This window comes from Taudactylus pleione, unplaced genomic scaffold, assembly GCF_031769625.1.
Source record: "Taudactylus pleione unplaced genomic scaffold, aTauple2 ptg000670l, whole genome shotgun sequence".
In the NCBI taxonomy this organism is placed as follows: Eukaryota; Metazoa; Chordata; class Amphibia; order Anura; family Myobatrachidae; genus Taudactylus; species Taudactylus pleione.
The window spans coordinates 390,947-399,474 of record NW_028285072.1 but is presented as its reverse complement, the minus strand read 5'-3'; positions in this window follow the sequence as shown (position 1 = coordinate 399,474).

Sequence of the window (8,528 nt, the reverse complement as noted above, 5' to 3'; positions counted from 1 at the left end):
GCATAAGGGGGACCACTACTTAGGGCACTGCATAAGGAGCCCTACTGGGAGCACTGCATAAGGGGATCACTACAGGGGGCACTGTATAAGGGGAACTAATGGGGTTACTGTATAAGGGGCACTACTGGGGGCCTGCATAAGGGGGACCACTACTGGGGACATTGCATACTGGGGGTACTGTATAAGGGGCACTACTGAGGGCCTGCATAAGGGGGACCACTACTGGGGGTACTGCATACGGGGGACTGTATAAGGGGCACTGCATTTTTTGGCATGCATGCCTTTGGTGCGCGCACATAGGGGGGAGCTCCATTTTTAAATTTGCCCCTGGGCTCCAAATCCTAGTTAGGTCACTGATTCTAGAGCTTGGCCCCATTACCTAGAGCCATCTTAGCCTATGGGCTATACATATTGCATAATTTATCCAAAGATGGATCCTCCAGATCCATCCACGGTAATAGCTAGTTACAGAGACTCACCAGCATGCTGGGGCCTGATTCAGAGATGGACGCTAATGCGTTCGCAGCTGTGATTTTGCACGGAACGCAGCTGCGAAAATATGCTAATTGTTACAAAGCTTACCAGAGCATAGGGACGCCCACCGCTGCCTTCTCATATACATACGACGTCGCTCACCTGCGTAAATATCGGTAACATCGATGCACATCGAGCAGCCATCTTGTCCTTGCACCAGGTCTGACCAGCCACAAACACTGCAGCTCTTCTGACACGCAGAGCGCTCTCATGCAGCATATGTAATAGCAATGGCTAATTTATGCACGCCCATGTAACAGCGTTTAAACGGTCAGACACATCTGCGTTTTTCTGACCACCGCCCCTTTACTGGCCTAAAACACGGACTACCTGTCACTCACTTTGCGAATGGGTTCTCTGTGCGTGTGGAATTGCAAGAGAATCACTCAATCTGCGTAAAAATGGCCATTGCGTCCTTCGGTAAGTACGCAGCAGGTGGGCATATGGAGGTCACACAGCAGATTGGCTTAACCAGGAAGTCAGTTTATTAACCAAGTAATGGACTCCTAGATATGGTATTCTCCTATCGGCCATCCCTATCGGGACGTTTGGTCGCTGTTCTCTAGTCCTCAGATAAGATGGGAGGTCATTTGTTTGCACACTGCAGACTATATTGGGGGAGAATTTAGTAGGCAGGTATGTGTGAGGTAAATAATTCTCACCCATGTAATGCGACCAATCCAGTATATCCTGTTCCACAAGTCTGGGGCTACTAGAATTGCATCAAGGGGTTGTTAGTACTGTACACGGTTTCTGTCTTATTCTGTAAATGAGAACTACAACAAGGTGAGCTGATATCCAGGAAATAACCCCTTGAATAAACAGAGCAGCTCACACAAGGAGGTTCTGCACCTGCTAACAAGACAATAGAAAAAAAAATGGAGTGGAGAGCTAGTTTCATCAAGTGACCACACTGATTAATGCAAAACAATTTATTGCAATGATTAAAACAGTAAATACATAAAATTCTAGTCTCTACTAAGGCACGGTAATATAATGTGGATGAGCAGATAGGGAGTGGAGATGTGGTAACGTTGGACCACTTCAGGATCCGGTAAATGGTAATGTCCACAAATAAATCACTGTATAAATCCACTATTGTAGTATAATGTCAGCAAGATCGTTATGGATGCTGTATTGCCAAAAGGAATATCCAAATGACCGGAGTATCGTAATCACCTGTACATATGCAGCCAGTACTCATACTATGTAGGTAGCGTCAGGCTAGTATCTGGACTTGTTGCAGGCGGTGACCAGGCGCACAACACTGGCGTGGCTGATTCATGGTGAGGCAACGGAGGCCTAATGTTATATACACTTAATTTCTAGGACTTAAGTTGCATAGGGTGATGAGATTTTACCCATTCAATTTGCTTACTGATCCGCTTGACTGTTCCGATTCATTTGCAGTAAGGCTTTGACACTTAAAATATTGTCTCACGTTTAAATAACAAAGCGAATTTATTCACAAATTCACAAAAGAGCAACTGAGTACAATAGAACAACTGAAAGCATCAACAAGATACCATACAGTACATAAACACACTTTAAAATATTACAATGGACACTTTTTTAAGAGATTAAAGTACCCTCTGGTCCGTTTCTTTTTATTAAACTGGAACTCTGGTATGTTCTTCACCTGTGGGATTAATGGGTTAACAGCAAATAATCATATAGCATAACCCTTTGGTGCAGTAGTTGACTCAGACCCAAATGTCCCACTACTATCAGGTGCACCCGAATATATAATACACTAGTCTCTAGTCCTATCTCCGCATGTAAGAGATAACTGGCTATTGATTTAATATTGGTATACCGGTGCCCGGGTTGATGTGTAGCTTATTAGAGTTTAAAGATCCTTGTTTATTAGTCCTGCAATGCTATTTGTTGGATGAATTTACTGACTGTTCTGCCAACGATATTTATTGTTACGCTATTCCTTTGGATCCTTTTCCTTTGGAGGTTGATAGTCTGTATCCAATTAAGCTCACTTAGTGATAAATTGTAACAGCCTTTCCTGGCTATGTTCCCTGAAATTGGTCTGAGAGAACTGGTAACTCCACTCAATGGTCTTACTGAGACTTATGCACGTTGCCCTTCTGAGCTATTTACAAGTCCTTCACTATCTCTGCAGAGAATTGGTGCCTGTTATAATTTTGCAGCCACGGAGTTAATTACGTCCACTGAGATGACCTTGCCGTTTTCTCCCTGCACAACTTTAATCTGCCGGCGGCTGAGGGTATTATGCTAGTCCCTTCTCGCTATTTTAGCTGAGTGAGAGTCTAGAGTTCTGGTTATAATAGCTGATACTGCAAGGTTATAGAAGATAGCCTGCTTAAGTATCACAGGAATTATTTGCCTTCCAAATCTAAATCTCTCCTGAAAGGACAGGGCAAGGTCTGACTGAATAAGTCTGTCTGGCACTGTACTATTGGGCATGTACTAAAGCGGTGATAATAGTGTTGAGGTGCCAATGAATACATAGCTGATAGACCTGTTCTGTTGGTTTCACTCAGCACCAGGGATAGCTCTCTCTCCTCCTATCCAGCCCCCGGCTGTCAGTCAATATTAAGGGGGAGGAAGCAGGGTGGCTCCACTGCCGAAGCCGCTTCCTCCTCTCAATGTCCCCGCAGCAGCACCCTCTCAGCTCCCTGGCTGTCAGTCACCTAGAAGGGGCAGGCTTGGAGGCGGCGCCCCGCTGACGCGACTTCCTTTCGGCAGGACTCTCCCAGCTCCCCCGGCTGTCAGAAGTCCCGTCTCTCCCCTGCCAACTGCAAGGAGACTCTGCAGTGTGCCCGGTGAGTTCGGCTCACCTCTCACCTCACCGCACACGGGGCCTGATTCAGAGCCGGACGCACTGAACGAGCGGCCGCTCTGAATCAGGGCGTTTTTTCTTTTTTTTGGGTTGCGGCCTCTCGGCCGCTCACATAGCTGTGGGTTACCACCCACAGCTAATGCGAGTGGCCATGATGATGGTCGCGATGGTCAAGACCATCGCGACCATCGGGCTTGCAACGAGACCCTTGCGGTAGGGTATCGTTGCCGCGAACCCTAGAGTGCTTTTGGCTCTAACAGAGCCGAAAGCACTCCCACTGACATCACTTGTGATGTCAGTGGGGCCGGCTCCAGACGGTAGGCATTCCAATGGGAACGCCTCTGTCTGGGCAGCCACGCCCCCGGCCCGCCCACCAAAGGGGGCGTGCTGTCACTCAACGTCGACAGCACGCCCCCTTTGTTACAAGACCCTGAGCGACGGCCTGGCCGTCGCTATCCATGTCTCGCGCATGCGCACGACGGAGCCGGCTTCGTCGTGCACACTGGGCCACCATTGACCCGCTTGCGAGCGCATAGCACTCGCGAGCATGTCTGAATCAGGCCCACGGTCCCCTCCTCTCTGGTAAGCACAGCACTTCCTTCATGGCTGGCTTACCTCAGGCACACACACTCCCACCAGCCTCCGCGAGTCTTTTTATAACAGCAGTCGCGCGCCGGTCACTTTCCTGCTCACTGCACGCGCCACTCTAGTCACTGGCCACCTATGCAGCTCTGGGGAGGGAAAGGTTTCCCCTATTTTGCGGCTAGTATCTCCTGCCTCTGGCCGCATGCCCCTATAGTCACTCACAGTCCAGAGCAGGCAGCCTGCTCCACATTCCCGGGGGAGGGGGGTTAACATATATGAAAAGTTCAGCTTCTCCTGTATACCCTAGTAGTGTAAATATATCAGCTTCTAAGGGATCTGTGTACATACATGAACTGTCATTTTTCGAACTGTATTTAAACACCTATATATATTGTATATCAACTGGCCCGTGAATTTAACAAGCAAAGCAACCTCCATTTTTATATCTATCTGGCATACTTTTATACTAAACCTGTATACATATATTAACTAATATTCTATATATTTATTACTATGTACATATATGAATTTGCCATTAATCACTTTAGGGGTATCACACTAGTGGCTAAACAGTCTCCATCAGGCTGAACAGGCTGGATGCTCCGATGGTGTTGGTGTCCTTTCCGGCAAAGATGTAATGAACGTTCTCTCCGCTGACTCTCCCTGAACCTTAGTGGGCTTGCAGGTTAAGGGAGAATAAACAAAGTGTCCGTGTCCAGTTAGGGAGACCCCTTGACGCGTTTCTCCGGGCTTGTAGTATTCCCGGTTTCATCAGAAGGCATATAGGGCCTGATTCAGACCCGCTCGCTCTGAATCAGGGCCGGGCTTTTTTTTTTTTGGAACGGCCATCGCAACCATCGGGCTTGTGACGAGACCCTTGTGGTAGGTTCTCATTCATCGCAAGCCCCAGAGAGCTTTCGGCTCTAACAGAGGCGGAAGCTCTCCACTGACATCATTTGTGATGTCAGTGGGACTGCCCCCAAATAGTAGGCATTCTCATGGGAACACCTCCGTTTGGGCAGCCAGCCCCCCGGCCTGCCCACCAAAGGGGGCGAGGTGTCACTCAACATCAACAGCTCGCCCCCTTTGGTGTGAAACCCAGAGCGACGGATTTCCCGTCGCTAGCCGGGTCTCGCGCATGTGCACGACGGAGCCGGCTCCGTCTTACGCATGCGCTGTGGGCCACCATCGACCTGGTTGCGAGCACTCAGCGCTTGCGACCGAGTCTGAATCAGGCCCATAGTCTCCATAGAGGTCTGAAGCTATTTTATATACACATAACAATTACTCTAATTAATATATTGGATACAGGTATTGTCAAGAATTAACTGAACGAGGACTGGAATACAGCAGTTAAATTGCCTAACACTAGGTATGTGGATACAGGAGCTCATTCAGACCCGCTCGCAAGTTGCGGTCGCTCGCTTGCAAAAGGGGCTTGATATTTAAATGAAGTGCTCGCACTGCGTCGCGTAAGGACGCCCACTATGTTTTATCGAGCTACGGCAAAGTGCGCTCGCAAGTGTATAAAGACGCCCCCTTGCCACTCTCAACACATGTCATCTCCCGGAAAAGTAGGATTAATCGTAGGATTAATCGGGACCATCGTGAGCCATCGGAGCTGCTCGCAGCCCTTGGGGTTGCCTTAACCCGCCGCAAGCACATCGATCAGTGCTGGCTGAAATACATGCAGGTGACGTGTACAATGATGCTACTTTGCTAATTATGCACACCCCTTTAAATGGCGTTTTGGCGGCCTGACACACCTGCGTTCGCACATCCACCCCCCCATTCACAAGCACTTTCCCTGTTACCACCCACAATCGGCGCTATCTGTCACTCAAAGCAACGACCTGATAGTGGCTTACAAGCAACCAAAATCATATCGCAACGAATGGCTTGCGCACGCGCACTGCAAATTATACGCATGCGCAGATGGGCGAAAATCGCTCAGAGCGAGCGATCGCACCTTAGCGAGTGGGTCTGAATCAGGTCCACAGCCTAATAATAAGGCATAAGGAATAAGGCTATAATCATGTGAAATGGGTATGAGACCACTAAATATATAAACAGCACTTATTATTAATAAAAATACATATACGAACATTAATGCAATATAAGCAATAAAGTATCATACATAGGAAAAAATCTCTATGATCCTTATGATATGGGAATACATATACACAGTATATATATATATAAATATATATAATTATATATATATATATATATATATATATTAATGACATTTATTTTTCCACTGAGATATAAAAGTGCAGCAATAGAAACTTTTTATCAAAAGACACTAAATGAGTTTGAGCTAATATGTACAAAAGCTACAGTGAATTTGAAGTCCAATGATAATTTGATGCCTCAGTAGAGAAAAGCACTAAAGGAGCTACATAGAGATCAAACAATGGTGATCATTTATCATTCAATATTTGAGGTAAAATCCTCAAAAACACACGTTTTCGGGGGTTTACCTGAAATACCAATTATCCCCCGGATATATGAAGGAGGGACCGCAGCGGGTACTGTATCTGCGATACCTGCTGTGATCCCTCCATTGCCGCTGGCTGTCGCCTCCCCCATAGGTTTCTATGGGGGAGGCGATGCTGCCAAATGTACCAATATCGGGAATGCGAAGCATTCCCGATATTGGCCCCAGCAGCTAACGCCATCTGAAGATAGCGTTAGCCGCTGTAGTCTATGGCAACTTACCGCATATCAGCCAACGGAGGGATCTCACGGAACCCTCCACCGGCAATGAGAGCCGCTCATGTCCAGTGCCCGGGACTTTTGGAGCCCGTCTCCCTGCATGTCCCGGACAATACATCCAGCCGATAGGATCGCATTTTGCAATGCGATCAGGGGCGTTACTGGCATGCCCTGATCGTATTGCAAAAGCGATCCTTGATAAATGGGGCTCTGTAACAATTAAGCCGGCTGACAAGGGGGGGGGGGGCAGTGATACCAAACACCCCAGACTATCTGTGTGAAGCAATCAGACAATTGTCTGACCAAAAGTTCTATACTACTCTACAAAGTTATCCCACTAAGTTATATCAGAGCGAACTTTTGGAATTGCTACAGGGGGCTCTAGAAAGTAATATTATTATGAAAGATGTATTTTCTTTTTTGCTTCTTTCATACCCCATCACACCCACATATTGTCGTCATTTGCCCAAAATTCACAAGTCACTTCACAATCCACCTGGGTGTGCCATTATGTCTGGTGAAGGTTCCCTCACGGCCAATCTGTCACATTGGTTGGATTTACACTTACAGCCATGGGCTGTTTCACTGAGATCCCACCTTAAAGATACCACCCATTTTCTCAATTGTTAACAGAAATTCAATAGCAAGTCGACTATCATCTACTCACTTGTGATGTTTCATCATTCTATACAAATATACCCCACAATTCTGGGATTCAAATAGTGAGATAAAGTTTGGAGAAAGACTGGGGGATATCAGCGGAACAGCGTAATTTCATTATTTCTTCCATTCACTTTATTTTAACACATAACTATTTTTTATTTAATCACATTTTTTACCTACAGACCCTTGGCACTGCGATGGGGACTAAGTTTGCGCCGAGTTATGCGAACATCTACATGGGCACATTCGAGGAGGTGTTTATTTGAAATGGCCCATTCGGCGTGAACCTAGTTCTCTACGCAAGATATATAGATGACTTATTTTTTGTTTGGAAAGGGGATGACTTGTCTATCACTAGGGTTGTCAATCACTTAAATCACATTCATTTTAATTTATCCTTCACTAATACACATCACCCCCACACTATTAATTTTCTAGATATTAGGGTTGATATAGTGGATAATATTATCAATACATCTACATTTCAAAAAGATGTGGATTGTATCAACTACTTAAACTTCAAAAGTAACCAACAAAAGAACTAGCTTAGTAATATCCTTAAGGGACAATTACGCCGATTAAAACGCAACTGTTCAGAAATTCCTTGTTTTTTTTGAACAGGCATCTAAAAGCTTGATGCATTTAGAGAAAAAGATTACCCTGCGGAGTTACTAGAAAGTGCAATGAAAGAAACCATGGATCTAGATGGAACATCTTTATTGCTGGAAAATTCTAATAAAAAAAATAAACTCTGCTAGTTACCTGGGTTGGATTGCCGGGTCACTCGACCCGGCGATCCAACTCTCTCCCCTTTTACACCAGGGAGCTGCCCGGGTTAACCCTTCAAAAACCCGGGTTTTAGCTCCGGTGTAAAAGGGGTATTAGTGTCCAGTCATTTCAATACCTCCCTAGAAACTAATAAAACAAATACCCTTCCCTGGATTTCCAAACCACAGGGTTGTAATAAATGCAATCATGGTAGATGTATTACCTGGAAACATAGCTAATCGACAAAACCATTTTCTTTCAGATAAATCTGGGATAAAGTTTCAAATAAATTCTTTTGTAAATTGTGAAACTGATTTTGTGATCTACAGTATGCACTATCTTGTCCTTGCAAAATCCAGCACGTTGGATGCTCCACACGTAAATTCAAATTGAGGTTTTTGGAACATCGACGTAATATCGTCAACTGTCTTGTAAAACATTATTA